This window comes from Bos indicus, chromosome X (assembly GCF_029378745.1).
Source record: "Bos indicus isolate NIAB-ARS_2022 breed Sahiwal x Tharparkar chromosome X, NIAB-ARS_B.indTharparkar_mat_pri_1.0, whole genome shotgun sequence".
NCBI classification, from domain to species: domain Eukaryota; kingdom Metazoa; phylum Chordata; class Mammalia; order Artiodactyla; family Bovidae; genus Bos; species Bos indicus.
This window is the reverse complement of record NC_091789.1, coordinates 110,826,835-110,852,603: the sequence shown is the minus strand read 5'-3', so window position 1 is coordinate 110,852,603 and position 25,769 is coordinate 110,826,835. Positions and strand designations below refer to the sequence as shown.

At 43.4% G+C, this 25,769-nt stretch overlaps 1 long non-coding RNA gene and 1 pseudogene across 1 annotated transcript in view; one reads left to right on the top strand and one right to left on the bottom strand.

The window, feature by feature from the left end:
• LOC139181070 (uncharacterized) overlaps positions 1 to 20,453 on the top strand; it is a 40,818-nt gene extending 20,365 nt beyond the window's left edge. Inside the window, exon 3 of the long non-coding RNA XR_011565198.1 lies at positions 20,045 to 20,453. This is a non-coding gene — a long non-coding RNA (uncharacterized lncRNA). The remainder of the gene's footprint in view (positions 1 to 20,044) is intronic.
• Positions 16,301 to 16,645, bottom strand: LOC139181325 (large ribosomal subunit protein P1 pseudogene; annotated as a pseudogene).
• Positions 20,454 to 25,769: the final 5,316 nt, after the last annotated feature.

Below are 25,769 nucleotides of genomic sequence, written 5' to 3'. Positions count from 1 at the left end.
CCAGCATCTCCCAGGCTTCCATGTCACTTCTGTTGAGACAGTGCGAGTGCAGGATGGAAAGGAATTTCCGGACACAGAGTATTGCAGAAAGGAGTGAGTTTATTAAGAACAAAGAGCAGAGATTATGTGGGCACTGTGGGTGCAGCGGGCCGACAACTCCTGACAGACCAGGGAGAGTCAACAGATTTTGTGGACTGAAACTCCTGTGCTTAAGTTCTAGAACTACACTCTAGTGAAAAAACAAGAAGTAGACAAATACACAGAGAAGGCGATGGCACCCCACCCCAGTAGTCTTGCCTGGAAAATCCCATGGACAGAGGAGCCTGGTAGGCTGCAGTCCATGGGGTCGTAAAGAGTCGGGCATGACTGAGCGACTTCACTTTCACTTCTCACTTTCATGCATTGGAGAAGGAAATGGCAACCCACTCCAGAGTTCTTGCCTGGAGAATCCCAGGGACGGGGGAGCCTGGTGGGCTGCCATCTCTGGGGTCGTACAGAGTCGGACACGACTGAAGCAACTTAGCAGCAGCAGCAGCAGCAGCCAACTTTTATAGCCCCCCTGGAGAAGGAAATGGCAATCCACTCCAGTACTATTGCCTGGAAAATCCCATGGACAGAGGAGCCTGGTAGGCTACAGTCCATGGGGTCACAAAGAGTCAGACACAACTGAGCGACTTCACTTTCCTTTTTCCTTTTTAGAGCCTCAAGACAAAGGAAATTTCTGCTAGAAGGCTGGCATTAGGTGGTTGGTTGGGGCACTATAGGGTATTTACTGGAGTGGGCATCTTCACCTAATTGGGAGTCAGGAAGCTTGTTAGTGATGATCAGTGGGCTTTTGGTGATGGTTACAAAGGGGCTCAGTCAGCTTTGGAGGTGACCTTGGTTCTGGGCTCTGCTCTTCTGGCCTTGGTGCAAGTCCTTGCACCTGTGGCCTTGGGGGCAGGACTTAGCAACTTCCATAGCCAACTCTGCTCTCATTCAAAACTGTTGCCCCTCTTCTGTCATGCTTGTACTGTCTAACCTCCCTACTCACCCCCTTTTTGCTGGGCCCTGTGAGCCCCTAGAGCCATGAGGAATAATATTAAAATGATTATTGTTATTTTAAGTCACTAAATTTTGAGATGATCTGATAGGCAGCAATAGGTGCTTTCTTGAGCTCAACACCTTTTTTGATGTTTACTGCTTCCTGAAAAACTTAAGCATGAACAGACTTCTGCCCAGAAGCTTTAAAGTTGAGTCTCTCTCTTTTTTTTAATTGTGGTAGGAACACTTAACATGAGATATACCCTCTTAAACTGTCTTTTAAATAATTGTTTCATTTATTTGTTTATGGCTGCACTGGGTCTTTGCTGCTGCGGGCGGGCTTCTCTATAGTTGCAGTGCGTGGGTTTCTCACTGTGGAGGCTTCTCTTGTTTTGGAGCACTGGCTCTAGGATGCGCAGGCTTCGGGAGTTGCAGTGCACGGGCTCAGTTGCCCTGTGGCATGTGAGATCTTCCCAGACCAGGGATTGAACCTGTGTCCCCTCCATGGGCAGGTGTGTTCTTAACCACTGGACCACTAGGGAAGTCCCTCTTGAATTTTTAAGTGCACGCTACTATATATTTTTTTTTTTTTTTGGACTGCACCACATGGCATGTGGGATCTTAATTCCCTGACCACGGATGGAACTCATGTCCCCTGCAGTGGAAGTGTGGTGTCTTCACCACTGGACTGCCAGGGAAGGCCCTCACAATACAATATTGTTAGCTATAGCTACAGGGCTATACCGCAGAGTTCTAAAACTTCATCTTTTTATTTTTTTTCTACCGCACCATGCACAGCTTATAGGATCTTAGTTCTCCAACCAGAGATTGAACCCTGGCCCTTGGCAGTGAAAGTACTGAGCCCTAACCACTGGACCACCAGGGAATTCTGTAGAACTTCATCTTGCATGACTGAAACGTTACACCCATTGATGGACACCCCGTGATCTCCCCTTGTCCCCAGAATTGAGTCTTAATTGAATTAATTTTTCTAAATTAACAAAGCATAGGAAAAATATATCCCCATTTTATGTTTAACAAGTATCTATCCTTCTCAACAATCAATTAGCCAGATGTATCAACCTCACATTTCTCATTAAGAAATCCCTGAAGTTTGAAACTATAGAATACCAAAAAGTGTATGCTAAATAATACATTTTTCACCATGAATTCTTCTGGCTGTGCACTATTATTGCCAATAAGACCCCAAATTAATAAGTTAAACCACACATAAAAAAAAAACTGTATGGCAAATTTGAACTATTTCAAAGCTTTCTTTGACAACCAAGGCTATTGGAAGATATCGAATGTTTTTAAAAACTTTGTGAGCAGAGTAGAGTTGATTTAAATGTTGTGTTGGTTTCAGGTGTACAGCAGAGTGAGTCAGTTATATATATACACATATTCTTTTTCAGATTCTTATCTCTTATAGGCTATTACAAGATCCTGAATATAGTTCCCTGTGCTATTTAAATATGTTTTCAAAATAAGGCAGATTACAAAATGATAGATTGTGTAATGATCCTGTCTCTCACACAGCTTTATTCATCCAAGCATTCATATTCAAGAAGTATTCTTTGAGTGCCTGATATTAATAATAATCAACAATTTTGAGCCTTATGTCAGGCATTATACTAAAACTCTGTATAGCATCTTCTCTAATCCTTCTAACAGACCTTCAGTTCAGTCGCTTAGTCATATCTGACTCTCTGCAACCCCATGGACTGACTGCAGCACACCAGGCTTCCCTGTCCATCACCAATTCCCAGAGCTTGCTCAAACTTATGTCCATCGAGTTGGTGATGCCATCCAACCATCTCATCCATCTCTGTCGTCCCCTTCTCCTCCTGCCTTCAGTCTTTCCCAGCCTCGGGGTCTTTTCCAATGAGTCAGTTCTTCATATCTGGTGGTCAAAGTATTGGAGCATCAGTTTCAGCATCAGTCCTTCCAATGAATATTCAGGACTGATTTCCTTTAGGACTAACTGGTTTGATCTCCTTGCAGTTCAAGGGCCTCTCAAGAGTCTTCTCCAACACCACGGTTCACAAGCATCTAACAGGCCTTGGGGGGATATTATTTTCTTTATTCCTGTTGCATGTATGAGGAAACTAAGGCAGAGTGAAGCTGAGTAACTTGCCCACTTCTAAGCGGCTGTGCCCAGATGGGGGCTCCGGGCTTGTGCCCAGGTTTGGTTCAGTCACTCAGTTGTGTCCGACTCTTTGTGACCCCATGGACTGCAGCACGCCAGGCTTCCCTGTCCATCACCAACTCCCAGAGGTTATTCAGACTCGTGTCCATTGAGTCGGTGATGCCATCCAACCATCTCATCCTCTGCCATCCCCTTCGCCTCCCACCTCCAATCTTTCCCAGCATCAGGGTCTTTTCAAATAAGTCAGCTCTTTGCATCAGGTGGCCAAAGTATTGGAGTTTCAGCTTCAACATCATTCCTTCCAATGAATATTCAGGACTGATCTCCTTTAGGATGGACTGGTTGGATCTCCTTGCAGTCCAAGGGACTCTCAAGAGTCTTCTCCAACACCACAGTTAAAAAGCATCAATTCCTCAGTGCTCAGCTTTCTTTATAGTCCAACTCTCACATCCATACATCCTTGACTAGACACACCTTTGTTGGTAAAGTAATGTCTCTGCTTTTTAATATACTGTCTAGGTTGGTCATAACGTTTCTTCCAAGGAGTAAGCATCTTTTAATTTCATGGCTGCAATCACCATCTGCAGTGATTTGGGAGCCCCCAAAAATAAAGTCTGCCACTATTTCCACTGTTTCCCCATCTATTTCCCATGAAGTGATGGGACCAGATGCCATGATCTTAGTTTTCTGAATGTTGAGCTTTAAGCCAACTTTTTCACTCTCCACTTTCACTTTCATCAAGAGGCTCTTTAGTTCTCTTCGCTTTCTGCCATAAGGGTGGTGTCGTCTGCATATCTGAGGTTATTGATATTTCTCCCAGCAATCTTGATTCTAGCTTGTGCTTCTTCCAGCCCAGCGTTTCTCATGATGTACTTTGCATATAAGTTATATAAGCAAGGTGACAATATACAGCTTTGACGTACTCCTTTTCCTATTTGGAACCCATCTGCTGTTCCATGTCCAGTTCTAACTGTTGCTTCCTGACCTGCATACAGATTTCTCAAGAGGCAGGTAAGGTGGTCTGGTATTCCCATCTCTTTCAGAATTTTCCACAGTTTATGGTGATCCACACAGTCAAAGGCTTTGGCATAGTCAATAAAGCAGAAATAGATGTTTTTCTGGAACTCTCCTGCTTTTTTGATAATCCAGCAGGTGTTGGCAATTTGATCTCTGGTTCCTCTGCCTTTTCTGAAACCACCTTGAATATCTGAAATTTCATGCTTCACACATTGTTGAAGCCTCGCTTGGAGAATTTTGAGCATTATTTTACTAGCGTGTGAGGTGAGTGCAATTGTGCGGTAGTTTGAGCATTCTTTGGCATTGGAATGAAAACTGACCTTTTCCAGTCCTGTGGCCACTGCTGCATTTTCCCAATTTGCTGGCATATTGAGTGCAGCACTTGTACAGCATCATCTTTTAGGATTTGAAATAGCTCAACTGGAATTCCATCAGGTTGCCATTTCCTCCTCTAGGGGATCTTCCTGGCCCTGGCATCAAGCCCGCATCAGCAGGTGGATTCTTTACCACTAGCACCCCCCGGGTACATATAATATGAATGTGCCCAGGACTCTCCCTTTAAAACCTCTTTCTTCTGCTGCCTCCATGTGCCCAGCAAGAAACTCAGGCGCTGGGCTGAAGTGTCAGTTTAAACAAGATCTTCACTTCAGGGAGACGAAGAGATCAAAAAGATCAACCTAGCCCAGGAACAAATAGTATAGACACAAACTTGGTAGGGCAGGTTTTACACTTGATTTGGGGTTAAATAAGTTCACATGGTCTTTGTGGGCATTTTTTTTTTTTTTTTTTGCATTTTTTTTAACATTTTCAAACTTACACAAAAAAGAGAAAATAACACAGTGAACCCCAGGTACCCATCAGCCAGCATAATTAGTATCCATTTATGTCCAATCTCACTTCATCTATACCCCACTCACTTTTTCCTTCCCCCATGTCCTCCCTACTGGATATTTCTTTGGCTTTATATATAAGCAATTTTATTTTGCTATTCATTTTTTTGGCTGCACCAGGTGACTTGTGGCATCTTAGTTCCCCGACCAGGGATTAAACGTGGGCCCTCAGCAGTGAAAGTGTGGAGTCCTAACCACTGGACCACCAGGGAATTCCATAATCAGTTTTATTTTTTAAAAATTGAAGTATAGTTGATTTATAATGCTTCAGGTGTACAGTCAAGTGATTCAGTTTTATATATTTTTTTTCTTCAAATTCTTTTCCCTTATATGATCCTACTGAATTTTGTAAAGCAAATCCCAGCCATCATATTCTTTTATCCACAAATACTTCAAATCCACAAATACCTATCTTTTAAAGAGAAAGAATCCTTGTAAACATAACTGCAATACGAATATCACTCCCAAAGTAACTAACAGGATACTTTCATATCATTCAGTCTGTAGGGGACTGAAAATCATTTTCCCTCCACCCTCTGGTTCTTGGCTGAGCTGTTGCTGACAAGTGCTCAGTTGTGTCCAACTCTCTGCCACCCCATGGACTCTAGCCCACCAGGCTCCTCTGTCCATGGGATTTCCCAGACAAGAATACTGGGGTGGGTTGCCATTTCCTTCTCCAGGGGTCTTGGCTGAGAACCTGCTGTAATAAAAGGCAGATGAACAGGAGAAAAACAAATAGAAGTTTAGTAACATGAATATCTCCTGTATTCATAAAAGAGCCCCAGGAATACTGAGTAACTCCCTGAAATGGCTCAAGATACCACCTTGTTTACTGTGCTCTTCCTGATAATCTCCCATAACTGACTGTCTCCCCCCTCAACATCTTCCTTTGTCTTTAGCTGGAGATGGGATTTAAGCCACATCCAGCCACAAAAGAAGGTCTTGTTATACCCCTCCGCTGGGCTGTCTGTCATAGCTAGGAGAGGTGGTTCAGGGATCCCGGTGAGCCAAGGTCAATACTTCTATTGTTTTGCTTTCCTTTTTGTTTGTTTTTAAATTTTCATCATTTCTTTTTTGAACAACTCATACATTTACATGCTTCAAAATTCAAAAGATATCAAAGGGTGTATAAGAGAAAGTCTGCCTTCTACACTGGTTTTCAGCCACCCAGATCCTCTCCCCTAGAGCAACTAATTTTATCAGTTTCTTGTGTTTCTTTCAGAAATGTCTGTATGTCCATACAAGTCAATTTGTTGTTATTTAGTCCCTAAGTCCTGTGCAACTCTTTTGCGGCCCCATGGACTATAGCCCACCAGGCTCCTCTGTCATAGAGTTCTCCAGGCAAGAATACTAGTATTCTACTGGGGTGCCATTTCCTTCTCCAGGGGATCTTCCTGACTCAGAGATTGAACCCACGTCTCCTGCATTTCAGGCAGATTCTTTACTGCTGAGCCACCAATATCTCTCTCTATACGTATAGATGCATGTATCAGTTCAGTTCAGTCGCTCAGTTGTGTCTGACTCTTTGCGACCCCATGAATCGCAGCACACCAGGCCTGCCTGTCCATCACCAACTCACGGAGTTCACTCAGACTCACGTCCATCGGGTCAGTGATGCCATCCAGCCATCTCATCCTCTGTTGTCCCCTTCTCCTCCTGCCCCCAATCCCTCCCAGCATCAGAGTCTTTTCCAATGAGTCAACTCTTCACATGAGGTGGCCAAAGTACTGGAGTTTCAGCTTAAGCATCATTCCTTCCAAAGAAATCCCAGGGTTGATCTCCTTCAGAATGGACTGGTTGGATCTCCTTGCAGTCCAAGGGACTCTCAAGAGTCTTCTCCAACACCACAGTTCAAAAGCATCAATTCTTCAGTGCTCAGCTTTCTTCACAGTCCAACTCTCACATCCATACATGACTACTGGAAAAACCATAGCCTTGACTAGACGGACCTTTGTTGGCAAAGTAATGTCTCTGCTTTTCAATATGCTATCTAGGTTGGTCATAACTTTCCTTCCAAGAAGTAAGCATTTTTTAATTTCATGGCTGCAGTCACCATCTGCAGTGATTTGGGAGCCCCCCAAAATAAAGTCTGACACTGTTTCCACTGTTTCCCCATCTATTTCCCATGAAGTGATGGGACCAGATGCCATGATCTTCATTTCTGAATGTTGAGCTTTAAGCCAACTTTTTCACTCTCCACTTTCACTTTCATCAAGAGGCTTTTTAGTTCCTCTTCACTTTCTGCCATAAGGGTGGTGTCATCTGCATATCTGAGGTTATTGATATTTCTCCTGGCAATCTTGATTCCAGCTTGTGCTTCTTCCAGCCCAGCGTTTCTCATGATGTACTCTGCATATAAGTTAAATAAGCAGGGTGACAATATACAGCCTTGACGTGCTCCTTTTCCTATTTGGAACCCATCTGTTGTTCTATGTCTAATTCTATCTGTTGCTTCCTGACCTGCATATAGGTTTCTCAAGAGGCAGGTCAGGTGGTCTGTATTCCCATCTCTTTCAGAATTTTCCACAGTGTATTGTGATCCACACAGTCAAAGGCTTTGGCATAGTCAATAAAGCAGAAATAGATGTTTTTCTGGAACTCTTGCTTTTTCGATGATCCAGCGGATGTTGGCAATTTGATCTCTGGTTCCTCTGCCTTTTCTGAAACCAGCTTGAACATCTGGAAGTTCACTGTTCACATATTGCTGAAGCCTGGCTTGGAGAATTTTGGAATCAGGAGAAAGGGGTCTAGAATTCTCAAGGAGGAAGAAAGGACAAACTTTTTCATCCTCTACATTCCTTAGGATTATATAACAATAATGTATCCTGCCTGAGGACAGTCTCTGGATTAAACCTTCTGGCTAATCCTGTTATCTTAAAATGTAAATTATGGGAGTAGGTCTATATAACAATAATGTATCCTGCCTGAGTTAGACAAGGCTGTGGTCCGTGTAATCAGATTGGCTAGTTTTCTGTGATTAGTTTCAGTGTGTCTGCCCTCAGACGCCCTCTTGCAACACCTACCATCTTACCCAAGACGGGCGGGTCATGGTGGAGAGGTCTGACAGAATGTGGTCCCACTGGAGAAGGGAATGGCAAACCACTTCACTATTCTTGCCTTGAGAACCACATGAACAGTATGAAAAGGCAAAATGATAGGATACTGAAAGAGGAACTCCCCAGATTGGTAGGTGCCCAATATGCTACTGGAGATCAGTGGAGATATAACTCCAGAAAGAATGAAGGGATGGAGCCAAAGATATGTGTATAGATATGCATATTTCCTTCCTTTCTACATAAATGGTAGCATACAATACACAATGTTTTGCTCTTTGATTTTTTTTTCACTTAACAGGAAATCCCCCCCCCCCCCCCCGCCTAACAGGATATCTTTACAATCAATTCATAGGGCTTTCTGTTCTTATTTCAGCTGCAGAGTATTTCAAAGAATGAAGATACTGTCACTTAGTTAACTGCAAGTCTTCTAATTGGTAGACTTTCAGGCTATTTGCAGTTTTTTCAAACAAATAAAGCTGTACTGCATGAACTTAAAAACAAGACCCAAACAGCTTTTAACAAGCAACTTCGCTTACCTAAAAACAAATTAAAATTTCAATTAAGGAAGCACCTTGTTATATAAGATAACAAATGATAAACTACTCTGGTTGGTTGTTTATTGTTCAGTTGCTCAGTCATATCTGACTCTTTGTGACCCCATGGACTGCAGCCTGCCAGTCTTCCCTGTCATTTACTATCTCCTGGAGTTTGTTCAAACTCATGTCTGTTGAGTCGGTGATGCCATCTAACCATCTCATCCTCTGTCACCCCCTTCTCCTCCTGCCTTCAGTCTTTCCCAGCATCAAGGTCTTTTCCAGTGAGTCAGTTCTTCACATCAGGTGGCCAAACACTGGAGCTTCAGCTTCAGCATCAGTCCTTCCAATGAATATTCAGGGTTGATTTCCTTTAGGATGGACTGCTTTGCTCTTCCTACTGTCCAAGACTCTCAAGAGTCTTCTCCAACAACTGACCATAGCTTTGACTAGACGGACCTTTGTCACCCTAGTGATGTCTCTGCTTTTTAATATGCTGTGTAGGTTTGTCATAGCTTTTCTTCAAGGAGCAAGTAGCTTTTAATTTCATGGCTGCAGTCACCGTCTGCAGTGATTTTGGAGCCCAAGAAAATAAAGTCTGTCACTGTTTGCATTTTTTTGCCCATCTATTTCCCATGAAGTGATGGGACCAGATGCCATGATCTCAGTATTTTGAATGTTGACTTTTAAGCCAGCTTTTTGACTCTCCTCTTTCAGTTTCATCAAGAGGCTCTTTAGTTCTTCTTTGCTTTCTGCCATTAGGGTGGTGTCATCTGCCTATCTGAGGTTGTTGATATTTCTACTGGCAATCTTGATTCCAGCTTGAGCTTCATCCAGCCATGCATTTTGCATGATGTACTCTGCACAGAAGTTAAATAAACAGGGTGACAAAATACAACCTTGACATACTCCTTTCCCAAATTTGAACCAGTCCGTGTTCCATGTCTAGTTCTAACTGTTGCTTCTTGACCTGCATACTGGTTTCTCAGGAGACAGGTAAGATGGTCTGGTATTCCCATCTCTCTAAGTATTTCCCATAGTTTGCTGTGATCTACACAGTTAAAGGCTATTTATAAGATAACGAATGTAAATTATGAAGCAGTGTAAATTATAAGATAACAAATTTATAAGGTAATGAATTTATTTATAAGAGTGAATTTATTTATAAGATAACGAATGTAAATTATGAAGTCAGTGAAGCAGAAGTAGATGTTTTTCTGGAATTCCCTTGCTTTTTCTATGATCCATTGGATGTTGGCAACTTGGTCTCTGGTTCCTCTGCCTTTTCTAAATCCAGCTTGTACGTCTGGAAATTCAGCTCTGGAGAATCAGAAAATATAGAATGCCTCTTTTGCTGCTTTGGGCCAGGTTAAAAGTTGTGTGTGAAGTGGGAGGATGAAACTGCAGCAGGGGAAATTACAGATGAATTCATTTTGAAAAAAAATGAGTCACATTGAAGTGTGTATAGAATGTATGGTATGGGGGGAGAGTTGTTATCATTTCAATTAAAAAAGCCTCCTCTAACTTAAAAACTCCAGTATTAACGTGGCATTATAGGACTGTAAATATTGGACATTCCAAGATAAATCACAGACATAATGCAAAATCTGACCCAGTTCTTAGGAACACAGACTATAAAACACTATAATGAAGGCAAAAATCCACATCGAATCTCCATTGTCTCAGAAGATACAATTTAAAGAAGTCCTTCCCTATTCTGTAGCGTTACCACCAGTAAATGTTAATAATTTTTTCCTGCCCTTTGTCATTAATATATGTTGCCACTTTTGGGCAAACGTCTCTGGTTTGCTTTTTTGGTGGGTGGTGAAAGGTGAGAGGAATGCAGTTAGGTAGCGGATTTTCCCACAAACAGGCAGCACAGACATAATATCTTTCCACACTGCACTTGATGCTCTGAATTATTAATTAGGATGTTAAATGTATTGCTCAGTGCATGAGATTATATTTAACTCCATATACTGACGATCTGAGCTTTGCACCTTCCTGGGTTTGAAAATTAGATTCTGTAACACCAGGATTTCTTATGTTTGTTCAGAGACTCATACGTGTAACCAGGGTGGGGAATCACTTTAAGCAGACCCGAGGAGGTGAAAAGTCAACTAAGGTCTAGGGTGGAATCCCCAAATAGGAACTGGGAAAAGAGCAACATCCACTATTAGCTCCTTGGCACTTTACTCCCAGGTTTCATCTTCCAGACAATTCTGTCTAGAAGTATTAGAAAAGACTTGGGCTTGCATCAATCAGACCTGGGTTCAGATACAGATTCCACCAAAGCCTAAGATACAAAAACAGGGGATGAGATGAATAAATTAGGGTGCATTGCTTCAGTGAAATAGCATGTAATTATTAAGCTAAAAATTTTATGCAAAAAAACATTTTATACAAACATTTTGTGAAATGGATGGTACCGCAGTGTTTAACGTAAAGGAAAAACATTGGAAGCATTCTAAATGCCTGTTAAAATGGGTTTGGAAAAATAAATTATGATCCATCCATAATGTTGTGAGCTGACCAAGGCCAATTTGGTCAGGCAGTCTTCAAGGCTCTCTTGTAGCTTCCCCATCTAGCCACCAGGTTGTAACAAGAGTGAGTCTCAGGCCCAAATCAGCCAGGTTGAAATTAACAAGCAGGCCTAAGCAACAGTGGTACAACCTCCTGTGTATCTAAAGGGGTCCCAGCTTGGTCCTAACATGCAAAAAGCGTTTAAGGTGGAGGCCACAGTACTCTAGAAGCAAGATTCCGTTAGCCTTGAAGGCAGCATCAGGCAATCAGAATATCCAAATTCATGGTAGAACAAAGGGCCCTTAGGGATCCACCCAGAGGTGTCCCTGAGCACAGGCTACACACCTGCCTAGATCCAGCTGCCCTGTCTGTGCAAGTTTGGAGAGCGTCTCTAAAATTATTCAGCCAATCTATGTACCTTGAATACTTCTCAATGCAACAGTAAGAGCCCATTGGGAATACCCGTTGTGCAGATTCACTTGCTATGTCATTCTGCTAATTAGCAAAATCTAGTGTTGATGGGCAGAGAAGGCAATGGCACCCCACTCCAGTACTCTTGCCTGGAAACTCCCATGGACGGAGGAGCCTGTTAGGCTGCAGTCCATGGGGTCGCTAAGAGTCAGACACAACTTCACTTTCACTTTTCACTTTCATGCATTGGAGAAGGAAATGGCAACCAACTCGAGTGTTCTTGCCTGGAGAATCCCAAGGACAGCGGAACCTGGTGGGCTGCCGTCTGTGGGGTCGCACAGAGTCGGACATGCAGCAGTGTTGATGGGAGATAAGAGTAGAGGAAGCACTTGGAGGGTGAATTTTCTGATTAAAAGTCGGTTGGCTGCTCCTGGAGTGGGTGTTCCTGTGAAAAGCAGCTCACTAGCCCTAAAAGCCTAGCTTAAACGAAACAGCAGGTGCTTCATAACACACTGCCCGTCTTTAAAGCAAATTAGAGACATCCTAACACAGACAACAGAATACTATGCACCAGTTAAAAAGAGTAGGACACATCACTTCCTGCCACAGCATTTTAAAGTGAAATAAGCAAGAATATATAACATGATTTTTATTTTTATTAAAAAAAAATCTTGTGTATGACTAAATAGGTGTAAAGGAAAATCTAGACAGGTATGTAGAACTCATTGTTACCCTTAGAGAATAATTAGCGGGGAGAGAAGGAAGAAACCTCCCATTGTTTCTTTATGCATTTCTGCACTTTGAATTTTTTATGAGTATGTATTACTTTGATAACATGAATTTTTTAAATTAATGCTTTTTATAAAAGGACATTGTGGAAGAATAATTATGTGGAGAAATGTTTATCATATATCCTTGGGTAAAATCTAGTAGATAGTATACATTAGATATGACAACCATTGTCTCCTCATCTGTGTGCAACTCCCCCAATTGGAGATTGTATCAATATTTTCCAAAGGTGGTTATGCCAATAAATATCCCAGTGTGCAACCTCTTCTGATGTGACTTTGACAGGCTTCCATTGACAGGTGGCGGTGGGGGTGGGGTCTGTGTTCGCTCCCCTTTAATCTATGCAGACCTTTCTTTTTAATTTAATTTTTATTTTATATTAGAGTATAGCTGATTTACAGTATTATATTAGTTTCAAATGCACAGCAAAGTGATTCAGTTATACATATACATATATCCATTCTTTTCTAGATTCTATTCCCATATAGGTTATTACAGAATATTGAACAGTTCCCTTTTTTGCACAGTAGGTCCCTGTTGATTATCTATTTTATATATACTCATAATACTCTTTCTCTCACTCAGTTGTGTCCAACTCTTTGCAGTCTCATGGACTGTAGCCCACCATGTTCCTCCATCCACGGAATTGTCCAGGCAAGAATACTGGAGTGGGTAGCCATTCCCCTCTCCAGGGGATCTTCCCAACCCAGGGACTGAACCCGGGTCTTCCCGCATTTCAGGCAGATTCTGTACTGTTTGAGCCACCAAGGAAGCCCCATTTTATATTTTATGTATAGGAGTGTGTATATGTTAATTCCAAATTCCTAATTTATTGTTCCCCACCTTTCACCTTTCAGTTCAGTTCAGTCGCTCAGTCGTGTCCGACTCTTCGCGACCCCATGAATCGCAGCACGCCAGGCCTCCCTGTCCATCACCAACTCCAGGAGTTCACTCAGACTCACGTCCATCCAGTCAGTGATGCCATCCAGCCATCTCATCCTCTGTCATCCCCTTCTCCTCCTGCCCCCAATCCCTCCCAGCATCAGAGTCTTTTCCAATGAGTCAACTCTTCACATGAGGTGGCCAAAGTACTGGAGTTTCAGCTTTAGCATCATTCCTTCCAAAGAAATCCCAGGGCTGATCTCCTTCAGAATGGACTGGTTGGATCTCCTTGCAGTCCAAGGGACTCTCAAGAGTCTTCTCCAACACCACAGTTCAAAAGCATCAATTCTTCAGCACTCAGCTTTCTTCACAGTCCAACTCTCACATCCATACATGACCACTGGAAAAACCATAGCCTTGACTAGATGAACTTTTGTTGGCAAAGTAATGTCTCTGCTTTTGAATATGCTATCTAGGTTGGTCATAACTTTCCTTCCAAGGAGTAAGCGTCTTTTAATTTCATGGCTGCAGTCACCATCTGCAGTGATTTTGGAGCCCAGGAAAATAAAGTCTGGCACTGTTTCCACTGTTTCCCCATCTATTTCTCATGAAGTGATGGGACCAGATGCCACGATCTTAGTTTTCTGAATGTTGAGCTTTAAGCCAACTTTTTCACTCTCCACTTTCACTTTCATCAAGAGGCTTTTTAGTTCCTTTTTGCTTTCTGCCATAAGGATGGTATCATCTACATATCTGAGGTTATTGATATTTCTCCCGGCAATCTTGATTCCAGCTTGTGCTTCTTCTAGCCCAGCGTTTCTCATGATGTACTCTGCATGTAAGTTAAATAAGCAGGGTGACAATATACAGCTTTGACGTACTCTTTTTCCTATTTGGAACCAGTCTGTTGTTCCATGTCCAGTTCTACCTGTGGCTTCCTGACCTGCATATAGGTTTCTCAAGAGGCAGGTCAGGTGGTCTGGTATTCCCATCTCTTTCAGAATTTTCCACAGTTTATTGTGATCCACACAGTCAAAGGCTTTGGCATAGTCAATAAAGCAGAAATAGATGCTTTTCTGGAACTCTCTTACTTTTTCGATGATCCAGCGAAAAAGCAAGAGAGTTCCAGAAAAACATCTATTTCTGCTTTATTGCCTTTCACCTTTGGTAATCACAAATTTATTTTCAAAGTCTAAATCTGTTACTATTTTGTAAATACGTTCTTTTGTGTAATTTTTTTAGATGCCACATAAAAAGGATATCATATGATATTTGTCTTTCTCTGACTTTGCTTAGTATGATAAGCTCTAGGTCCATCCCAGTTGCTGCAAATGGCATTGGTTCATTCTTTTTTATGGCTGAGTATTATTCCACTGTGGGCTTCCCAAGTGGCTCAGTGTTAAAGAATCCACCTGTCAGTGAAGTAGACACAGGAGATGCAGTTTTGATCCCAGGGTTGGGAAGATCCCCTGGAGGTGGAAATGGCAACCCCCTCCAGCATTCTTGCCTGAAAAATCCCATGGATGATGAACCCGGTGGGCTACAGTCCATAGGGTCACAAAGAGTCAGACATGACTGAGCACAATATTGCATTGCATATATGTACCGCATCTTCTTTATCCATTCATCTGTCCATAGACATTGAGTTGCTTCCGTGTCTTAGCTATTGTGAATAGTGCTGGTATGAACATTGGGGTACGTGTATCTTTTTGAATTATGGTTATCTCTGGATATATGTCCAGGAGTGGGATTGCAGGATCATATGGTAGTTCTATTTTTAGTTTTTAAAGGAACCCCCATACTGTTCTCCATAGTAGCTACACCAATTTACATTCCCACCAACAGCATAGGAGGGTTCCCTTTTCTTCGAAGATGGCCATTCTGACCCATGTGAAGTAACACCTCATTGTGGTTTTGATTTGTACTTCTCTAATAGTTAGCAATGTTGAGCATCTTTTCATGTGCTTTTTGGCCATCTGGGCAGAACTTTCTGTGTTGACCAGACAAGTGATATGATGAGCAAGTGAGCAAGAAAGTGATTGATGCTCAAAACTACAATGAGGTATCACTTCAAGATGGCTGCCACCTGGCTTTCTCTCCCTCTTGGGACACACACTTGAGCCTTTGGGGTCCTGAGCCATCATGTAAGACATCTGATTACCCTGAAGCCACCATGCTGGAATGATCATGTAGACATCTTTCCATGTGGAAAGAGCATACAGAAATAGAGAGCAAGGAAGTTACCCAGTATGCCCAGCTGTGCCGACTCCCAGCTGTTTCAGTCTTCCTAGTCCAAGTGTCAGAAGCCTTCAAGATGACACCACCTCCAGCCACCATCTGACAGCAATGGTGTGAGAGATTCCCTAAGTCAGGACACTACTCAGCCGAGCTGCTTCCAAATTTCTGATGCAAGGAAAGCCTAAGAGATAATCAAAGGTAATGATTTGAAACCACTAAGTTTGATGGCAATTGTAGTGTAGACTCAATAATAGCTACAGCCCTTTTGAGAGAGCCTGCCACTTCCTCAGTCTGGGAGGGGAAGCCCTAGGAACCCATCGGTTCCACACGCACCCACACATAGCACCAGTGACAGGACCCCTGGAGGCTTTCTGACCCTGGCGAGGCTTCTGTTTCTCTCTTCCGGAAATTTATAACACGAATACCCCCATTGAGCCTCCTGGCTTGAGAACACCAGGAACTTCAGCTTCAGTCTGTACGTTGTGTCCCAACCTGTGGAAGACAGAAAAAGGAATCAAACAATCATGTAAAAGCAGGAAAGAGAGAGACCCCATAGCCTCAAACGAGGACCTTCCTTTCCTATTTTTGTCTTGTTCCTGATGCTCTTCCTTCGTTCTTTCTTGAGACACGCTTATAACCATCATTACCATCACCTTTATTATTATGACTAAGGGTGACTGTCCACTCACATGCCAAGCAGTGTTCTAGGTGCTCTGTGCGTGATAACTTTATTTTTTATTTATTTTTAAAGAGCTCAGCTTTTTATTTTAAACCTGTTACTAAAGCGGTTTAGTCAAAAAGACCAAAGCCCATGTCATCATCAGACTCTTCAGATTCTTCTTTTTTTGCTTCTACTTTCTTCTCTTTAGCTGGAGCAGCAGTGGTGGAGGGGACAGGACCTCCTGCAGGTTCAGCACCAGCTGCTGGGACAAGTCCGCCAGCCCCCATGTTGCAGACGAGGCTCCCATCATTGACATTGGCCAAAACCTCTGCAAACAAGCCTGGTCAGAAAGGTTCAACATTTACACCAGCTGCTTTAATGAGGGCATTATTCTTACACTCTGTGACCGTCACCTCATCGTCGTGCAGAATGGGGGCCGAGTAGATGCAAGCAAGCTCTGAGAAGGAGGCCATGGTGCGGGGCGAGTGCTAGGTGGGGGCTGTTGGGCGCGGTGCTAGTCGCCCAGATGAAGTGAAAGTCTCACCCCAACCAGGCCTTAGCTTCCTCAGGACTGCGTACTTTAGCGGCCGCTGAGGAAAGGGCTATGCATATTAACTTTAATCCTCACATGATCCATGAGGTGAACATCACGATTATCCATATTTACAGATGGGGAAACTGGACCCTAAACAGAAAAGTCACTCATCTAATGTCACACAGGCAGTCGGATAACAGGAGCTCACTCTCTATCCAACACTGTTGTTATAGACCCTATTTTTGGGGTTTGTTTAGTCACTCACTCATGTCCAACTCTTTTGCGACCCAATGGACTGCATCCTGCCAGGCTCCTCTGTAAATGGGGATTCTCCAGGCAAGAATACTGGAGTGGGTTGCCCTGCCCTCCTCCCAACCAAGGGATTAAACCCACCCTGTATTGGCAGGTGGATTCTTTACCACTAATCCACCAGTGAAAGTGAAAGTCGCTTAGTCTTGTCCAACTCTTTGTGACTCCACAGACTGTATAGTCCATGGAATTCTCTAGGCCAGAATACTGGAGTGGGTAGCCTTTTCCTTCTCCAGGGGATCTTCCCAACCCAGGAATCAAACCGGGGTCTCCTGCATTGCAGGCAGATTCTTTACCAACTGAGCCACAAGGGAAGGCCAATAATACTGGAGTGGGTAGCCTATCCCTTCTCCAGGGGATCTTCCCGACCTAGGAATTGAACTGGGGTCTCCTGCATAGCAGGCGGATTCTTTATCAACTGAGTTATCAGGGAAGCCACCAGGGATTACATATTAAACTCAGTCACTCACCCTTCAGTTTAGTTCAGTTCAGTCGCTCGGTTATGTCCAACTCTTTGCTACCCCATGAATCGCAGCACGCCAGGCCTCCCTGTCCATCACCAATTCCTGGAGTTCACTCAGACTCACATCCCTCGAGTCAGTGGTGCCATCCAGCCATCTCATCCTCAGTCGTCCTCTCCTCCTGTCCCCAATCCCTCCCAGCATCAGAGTCTTTTCCAATGAGTCAACTCTTCACATGAGGTGGCCAAAGTACTGGAGTTTCAGCTTTAGCATCATTCCTTCCAAAGAAATCCCAGGGCTGATCTCCTTCAGAATGGACTGGTTGGATCTGCTTGCAGTCCAAGGGACTTTCAAGAGTCTTCTCCAACACCACAGTTCAAAAGCATCAATTCTTCGGCGCTCAGCCTTCTTCACAGTCCAACTCTCACATCCATACATGACCACTGGAAAAACCATAGCCTTGACTAGCTGGACCTTTTTTGGCAAAGTAATGTCTCTGCTTTTGAATATGCTATCTAGGTTGGTCATAACTTTCCTTCCAAGGAGTAAGCGTCTTTTAATTTCATGGCTGCAGTCACCATCTGCAGTGATTTTGGAGCCCCAAAAAATAAAGTCTGATACTGTTTCCACTGTTTCCCCATCTATTTCCCATGAAGTGATGGGACCGGATGCCGTGATCTTAGTTTTCTGAATGTTGAGCTTTAAGCCAACTTTTTCACTCTCCTCTTTCACTTTCATCAAGAGGCTTTTTAGTTCCTCTTCACTTTCTGCCATGAGGGTGGTGTCATCTGCATATCTGAGGTTATTGATATTTCTCCTGGCAATCTTGATTCCAGCTTGTGTTTCTTCCAGCCCAGCGTTTCTCATGATGTACTCTGCATAGAAGTTAAATAAGCAGGGTGACAATATACAGCCTTGATGTACTCCTTTTCCTATTTGGAACCAGTCTGTTCCATGTCCAGTTCTAACTGTGGCTTCCTGACCTGCACACAGATTTCTCGAGGCAGGTCAGGTGGTCTGGTATTCCCATCTCTTGAAGAATTTTCCACAGTGTATTGTGATCCACACAGTCAAAGGCTTTGGCATAGTCAATAAAGCAGAAATAGAAGTTTTGCTGGAACTCTCTTGCTTTTTCCATGATCTAGTGGATGTTGGCAATTTGATCTCTTTCCTAAAACCAGCTTGAACACCAGGAAGTTCACGGTTCACGTACTGCTGAAGCCTGGCTTGGAGAATTTGAGCATTACTAGCATGTGAAATGAGTGCAATTGTGCGGTAGTTTGAGCATTCTTAGGCATTGCCTTTCTTTGGGATTGGAATGAAAACTGACCTTTTCCAGTCCTGTGGCCACTGCTGAGTTTTCCAAATTTGCTGGCATATTGAATACAGCACTTTCACAGCATCATCCTTCAGGATTTGAAATAGCTCAACTGGAATTCCATCAGCTCCACTAGCTTTGTTCGTAGTGATGCTTTCTAAGGCCCACTTGACTTCACATTCCAGGATGTCTGGCTCTAGGTCAGTGATCACACTATCGTGATTATCTGGGTCGTGAAGATCTTTTTTGTACAGTTCTTCTGTGTATTCTTGCCACTTCTTAATATCTTCTGCTTCTGTTAGGTCCATACCATTTCTGTCCTTTATCGAGTCCATCTTTGCATGCAATGTTCCCTTGGTATCTCTGATTTTCTTGAAGAGATCCCTAGTCTTTCCCATTCTGCTGTTTTCCTCTATTTCTTTGCATTGATCGCTGAGGAAGGCTTTCTTATCTCTTCTTGCTATTCTTTGGAACTCTGCATTCAGATGCTTGTATCTTTCCTGCCAATAGTCCCTCTGTTTTTGTTACAATCACTTGCAGCTAAATTGTTTCTTATCAAGCCCAATATGTATGGAAGCATTCCAGTTTGATAAAACTTGGTACAAATAAATTTAACATGAGTCCAGAGGGAAGGATGCAATTGTTGCAAGAGAGACACTGTGATAGCTCCAGATACAAGTGCAGGTCAGAACTACAGGTCACTGGGGCTTCCGGTTCCAGGCTCAGTGGCTGGTTGAGGGAGAGAGCATTGTGGCTGCGCAGGAGCAGGTCCTCAGGCAAATTCAGGAGGAGAAGTTGGAAGGAAATGATTCAAAACTGCAGTTGGATTGGACTTTGGTTCATCATAATGTGTTAATGTTGGTTCATTAGTTGTGACAAATATACACCAAAGTAACATAAGAGGTTAACAACAGGGGAAACTGGGTATAAGGTATGTGGGAAATCTCTGTATACACTGTCTTTGCTACTTCTCAGGACACCTCAAACTATTGTCAAATTTTTAAATAAATTAACTTTGGCTGTGCTGGGTCTTTGTGGCTGCGCTCAGGCTTTAGTCTCTAGTTGCGGCAAGTGGGGGCTACTTCTGTAGTTGCGGTGCACAGGCTCCTCATTTCGGGCTTCTCTTGTTGCGAAGCATGGTGTCTACAGAGCACAGGCTTTAGTAGTTGTAGCTCACAGGCTTAGCTGCCCCGCAGCACGTGGAATCTTGCTGGACCAGGGATTGAACTCGTGTCCCCTCCATTGGCAGGTGTATTCTTAACCACTGGACCAGCAGGGAAGTCCTGTTCTCAAATTTAAAATGTCCTCAAACAAGCAAACAAATCTTCTGTAACTGGAAGGCAGAATGGGGCCCCAAGAGACAGTCCAACAGTGAACAAAAGAGGGAGCAAAGGCCAGACCAGGAGTCTGAACACCAGGTAAGTTAGAAACATGAGGGTGAGTCCCGTCTGCCCTCCTCTCCTCAGCCCTGGGAACCCCACCCAGCACACACTGCAACTCAGGACACCCAAGATGTAGGTAGGAGTGGGGTGGTGCATGCCTGAGGGCATTGACAGTGCAAAGCCAGGCTCCCATCTCCCCTCTGGGCTATCACTAACGACCCAGAGCAGGTCAGTGCAAGGCACCCCCGCAGGCTGCTGTGTGCAGGGTTCCTGGTGTCACCCTCTGAGGTTGAGGGAAGCTATCTGGAGACTGGAGATTTTTCATTCATAACTCACCACATTCATAAGGAAGGGGAAGTAGCTGCCAGAGGTGATGCAAGAAGATGGAGCACAGTTGCTTTTCCTGATGCTGGTAATTGATCAGTAATGACCAATGTACACTCCTGAGTCTAGACTCTTTCCCCTTATGGGCAGCAGGATGGATGCCCAACAGCAGGCTGGAGCTAGGTAGGAGTGAAAGTGTTAGTTGCCCAGTCACATCCAACTCTTTGTGACCCCATGGACTGCAGTCCACCAGTCTTCTCTGTCCATGGAATTCTCCATGCAAGAATACTGGAATGGGTTGCCATTCCCTTCTCCAGAGGATCTTCCCCACTGAGGGGATCTTCCCTACCCTGGGATCAAACCCAGGTCTTCCCGTATGGCAGGCAGATTCTTCACCATCTGAGCCACCAGGGAAGCCCTAAAACTAGGAGTGTGGTCTCCCAAAGGGCGGGGGCTTGAAGACTTTTGCTGGAAGCTTTCAATAGTTGTGGGGGCCGGGGAGGGAGAGACGAGGCAGTGACTAGGTCTGGAGAAAGGATGATCAGGCAGGTTTGGGGGCCCAGCTGAGTGCCAGTCCCCAGGGTAGGGAAAGTTCCACAGCTGCAATCAGCAACCCATTATAGGAAGAGAAGGCAGGCAGTCACATTATTCTGGGATCTGGGTTTTGCCCGGTAGTTCCAAGAGAAGGCCTGAGAGGCAAGGGAACCAGGGTATGGTGAAGATAAAGAGTGAGGAGTATACAGCTCAACTCCAGAAAAATAAATGACCCAATCAAAAAATGGGCCAAAGAACTAAATAGACATTTCTCCAAAGAAGACATACAGATGGCTAACAAACACATGAAAAGATGCTCAACATCACTCATTATCAGAGAAATGCAAATCAAAACCACTATGAGGTACCATTTCACGCCAGTCAGAATGGCTGCAATCCATAAGTCTACAAGCAATAAATGCTGGAGAGGGTGTGGAGAAAAGGGAACTCTCTTACACTGTTGGTGGGAATGCAAACTAGTACAGCCACTATGGAGAACAGTGTGGAGATTCCTTAAAAAACTGGAAATAGAACTGCCTTATGATCCAGCAATCCCATTGCTGGGCATACACACTGAGGAAACCAGAAGGGAAAGAGACACGTGTACCCCAATGTTCATTGCAGCACTGTTTATAATAGCCAGGACATGGAAGCAACCTAGATACCCATCAGCAGATGAATGGATAAGAAAGCTGTGGTACACAATGGAGTATTACTCAGCCATTAAAAAGAATACATTTGAATCAGTTCTAATGAGATGGATGAAACTGGAACCTATTATACAGAGTGAAGCCAGAAAGAAAAATACCAATACAGTATACTAACGCATATATATGGAATTTAGAAAGATGGTAACAATAACCCTGTGTACGAGACAGCAAAAGAGACACCGATGTATAGATCAGTCTTATGGACTCTGTGGGAGAGGGAGAGGGTGGGGAGATTTGGGAGAATGGCATTGAAATATGTATAATATCATGTATGAAACGAGTCGCCAGTCCAGGTTCGATGCACGGTACTGGATGCATGGGGCTGGTGCACTGGGATGACCCAGAGGGAGGGTATGGGGAGGGAGGAGGGAGGAGGGCTCAGGATGGGGAACGCGGGTATACCTGTGGCGGATTCATTTTGATATTTGGCAAAACTAATACAATATTGTAAAGTTTAAAAAAAAAAAAAAGAGTGAGGAGTAATCTATGGGTCCAAAGCAGAATGAGGATGGCAGAAAAGATAGAAAGGGAATCAGTGGGGGATATGGAGGACCGGGCGCCTTGCCAGCATTCCAGCCAGCTCCTGTCAGCTTCAGAAACTGTCTTGAAAACAGCTGTGGCCCAAGTTTGGCCTTGCCTGTGTGGTTACCTGGAAATTGAACTTGCTGTGATCACTTCACTAGCAGAAGATTCTCTCCAACACTGTGTGTGTGCATAGAAGGCATCATTTGTTCACCCATTCATTCATTCATATATCCAATTTTTAACAGATTATTTATTTATTGGTTGTACTGGGTCTTCATTGCTACATGAGGGCCTTCTATAGTTGAGGTGAGAGAGGGCTGCTCTTCCTGCTGTGTGCAGGCTTCTCATTGCAGTGGCTTCCCTTGTTGCAGAGCACAGGCTCTAGGCACCCAGGCTCCAGCAGCTGCAGCACGCAGACTCCGTAGTTGTGGCACTCCGCAGCTTCGTTGGGCTTAGTTGCTCTGTAGCATGTGGAATCTTCCCGGACCAGGGATCGAACCCATCTCCCCTGTGTTGGATTCCTATCCACTGTACCACCAGGAAGTTCTCATATATCCAGGGTTGAGTGTTTCCAAAGTGCTGTGTCAACTAGATCCTGCTATGTTGGAGCTGAGCCATATAAAAAGAAGCTTTTTCTCCTTTCCCCCTTCAAATGGGATGTGAAGTCTCGGGTTATTTACACGGGGTTCAGCTCCAAGATCACGGAGCACACTGCAAATATCCAACGCTGGATGTATGAATGAATGAGTGAATGAACAAATTACGCAACTTCGATTTATTTTAGTTTAAATATGCTCATCCACTAGGTGCAATCTGAGAAAACGCTTAAAATATTGTAGGTGTAACTTACATACCATAAAATGCACGAGTCTGAAGTGAACAGCTTGTGGTATTCTCATCTATGCGTATCTCCCATGTAACCACTGTCCAGATCAACATACAGAACATTGCCATCACCCCAGAAAGTTCCCCTGTGCCCCTTCTCAGTTTACCTCCCTCACCCTCAGATAAGGAACATTATGGTTTCTGTCATCATAGATTCAGAGGACATGGTGCTTTTTTTTGGCTCCACTGGGTCTTTGTTGCTTTGTGCAGACTTTCTGTAGTTATGGAGAGTGGGGGCTACTCTTTGTTGTGGGGCACAGTCTCTATAGGGGCACGGTCTCAGTAGTTGCGGCTCCCAGGCTCTAGAGCATGGGCTCAGTAGTTGCGGCACACAGGCTCGGTTTCTCCGTGGCATGTGAAATCTTCCCAGGCCAAGGATTGAACCTGTGTCCCCTGCATTGGCAGGCAGATTCTTGTCCACTGCGCTACCAGGGAAGTCCCAACATGGTGCTTTTGATTAGGTTTTTCATGGTGGTGGAGGTGGGGGCAGGTGGAGAGAACTAACACAAAGCCACGGAAGTCAGTAACCAGTGGCTCAATGAGATGAAACTTGGAAATAAGATTGCACTCTGTCTCAGAGTTTAATCAGGAAAACAAATACGGCGGAAACCATGGAAGGGAGTGGGAAGTTCTCACGAATGGTGTGGCTGTACAGTCATCCCCCAAAGGGGGCTTATTACAGTACCCTGTCAATCTGAGTACAAACATCCAGTTTCCCAGCAGGTGTGTTCTGTCTGTGGAGATGGGTACAGCAGAACCTCATGTGTTAAATATTTGCTGTGGTTGCATACTCACCAAGTTGATTTTGGGTAACTAGGATTCCTATGTCACTTGCATTTTTGGAGAGAATACGCTGACCAGGTTGTCATGAATGTGCAGACTACCACGTACTTGTATATATCAAAATGGTATTTGCACCATTAAGAACCTGTAACTTTATTGTTTGGGGTCAATGTCATGGAGTCAGATTCCCTCTGGGACACTGACAAAACTGGGGTTCTCAGACTGGGAGGCTGAAGCCTGGATTTTGCCCTGTAGTGAATTCCCATAGTAGATACCATCTCTAAGATCTCTTGTTAAGACAGCCGTAAACATGCCAACCACAACTCCGGCCTTTCTTTGGAAACTTCCACCCTCACTGAAGACGTGTTTTGTAAACACAAGAATCTCCAAACATAAGCTGAAATCGAATACAAATAATTCCTACCAAGTCAAAGGGAGATACAGCTCCTCAAGATTCCAAGAAGCAAGCTAGATTTTTAAAACTTTTTTTATTGTCAAACATGACACAAACATACATCAGTGTTCAAAATAATCGATAATAATGAAGCGAACACTAGTGTAACAATATCCACCTAGGTCATTAGGAAATGACCAACCTCCCCAAATCCTTCTGCATGTCCCTTTAAAAATATATTTTTTTAATTTCTTGGCCACACTGCACAGCATATGGGATCTTAGCTTCCCAATGAGGGATCAAACCCACACCCCCTGCATGGGAAGCGCAGTCTTAACCGCTGGATCGCCAGGAAAGTCCTGCATGTCCTTTCTAGACATATCCCCCTCTCTACCACCCCATAGGTAACTTGTATGACATTTTTATGGCAGTCATTTCCTTGCTTTTCTTTATACTTTGACCATCTATGCTGCATCCATAAACAGTATACTTTCTTTTTTCCTGATTTTGAACTTTATATAAATGAAGTCAAACTGTTCATTTCTTATTTTTATATAGTATAAATGTGATATATAATACGTAACCTGTTATTTATATTTATTCAGTTTCATTATGATATAGTATCCCATTGTATGAAATATATACCACAATTTATTTAATCAATATACCATAATTTATTATTAATATGTAAGTGCATGTTCCTGTAGTATTTCCTCTAAGGAATGGAGCTGCTGGGTCATAAGTTTGGTATTTCTTCAGCTTTAATAGACAAGGCAATGTTTTCAAAAACTGTTGTTCCAGTTCATGCTTCCACCCCCACGTTATGAGAGTTTCAGTTGATTCACATCCTTGCCTACACTTGGCATGGTCAGATTTCTAAACTTTTTGCCAGTCAAGTGGCGTGTTGGTATCTCATGGTTTCAAATTTGCATTTCCCTAACTATTAATGCAGTTGAGCATGTTAGTATAGTGGCCGGTCTTTTGTATTTATTCTTCTGTAAAGTATCTATTCAAGTCAGTTGCCCATTTTTCTATCAGTTTGTCTCTATCTTACTGATTGGTAGGAGCAATTTCCACTTTCTGGATATAATTGATCTTTTCCCATTTGGGGACTTATATTTTCACTTTATGGGTTTTTTTAATTTGCTTTATTTTTCAGAACATTTTAGATTGAGAAGAATTGAGAAGATATTACATATACCTCACACTCAGTTTTCCTTATTATCAACAGCTTACATTAGTAGGGCACATTTGTCACTATTAATGAACCAATAGTGATATTAATACGTTATTATTGACTAGAATCCATACTTTATTCAGATTTCCTTTTCCAAGGTGCTCTGTCAACTGGGTCCTGCTAGCTTGGAGCCGAACCGTATGAAAAGAAGCTTTTTTCCCCTTTCCCCCTTCAAATGGGATGTAAAATCTCAGGTTATT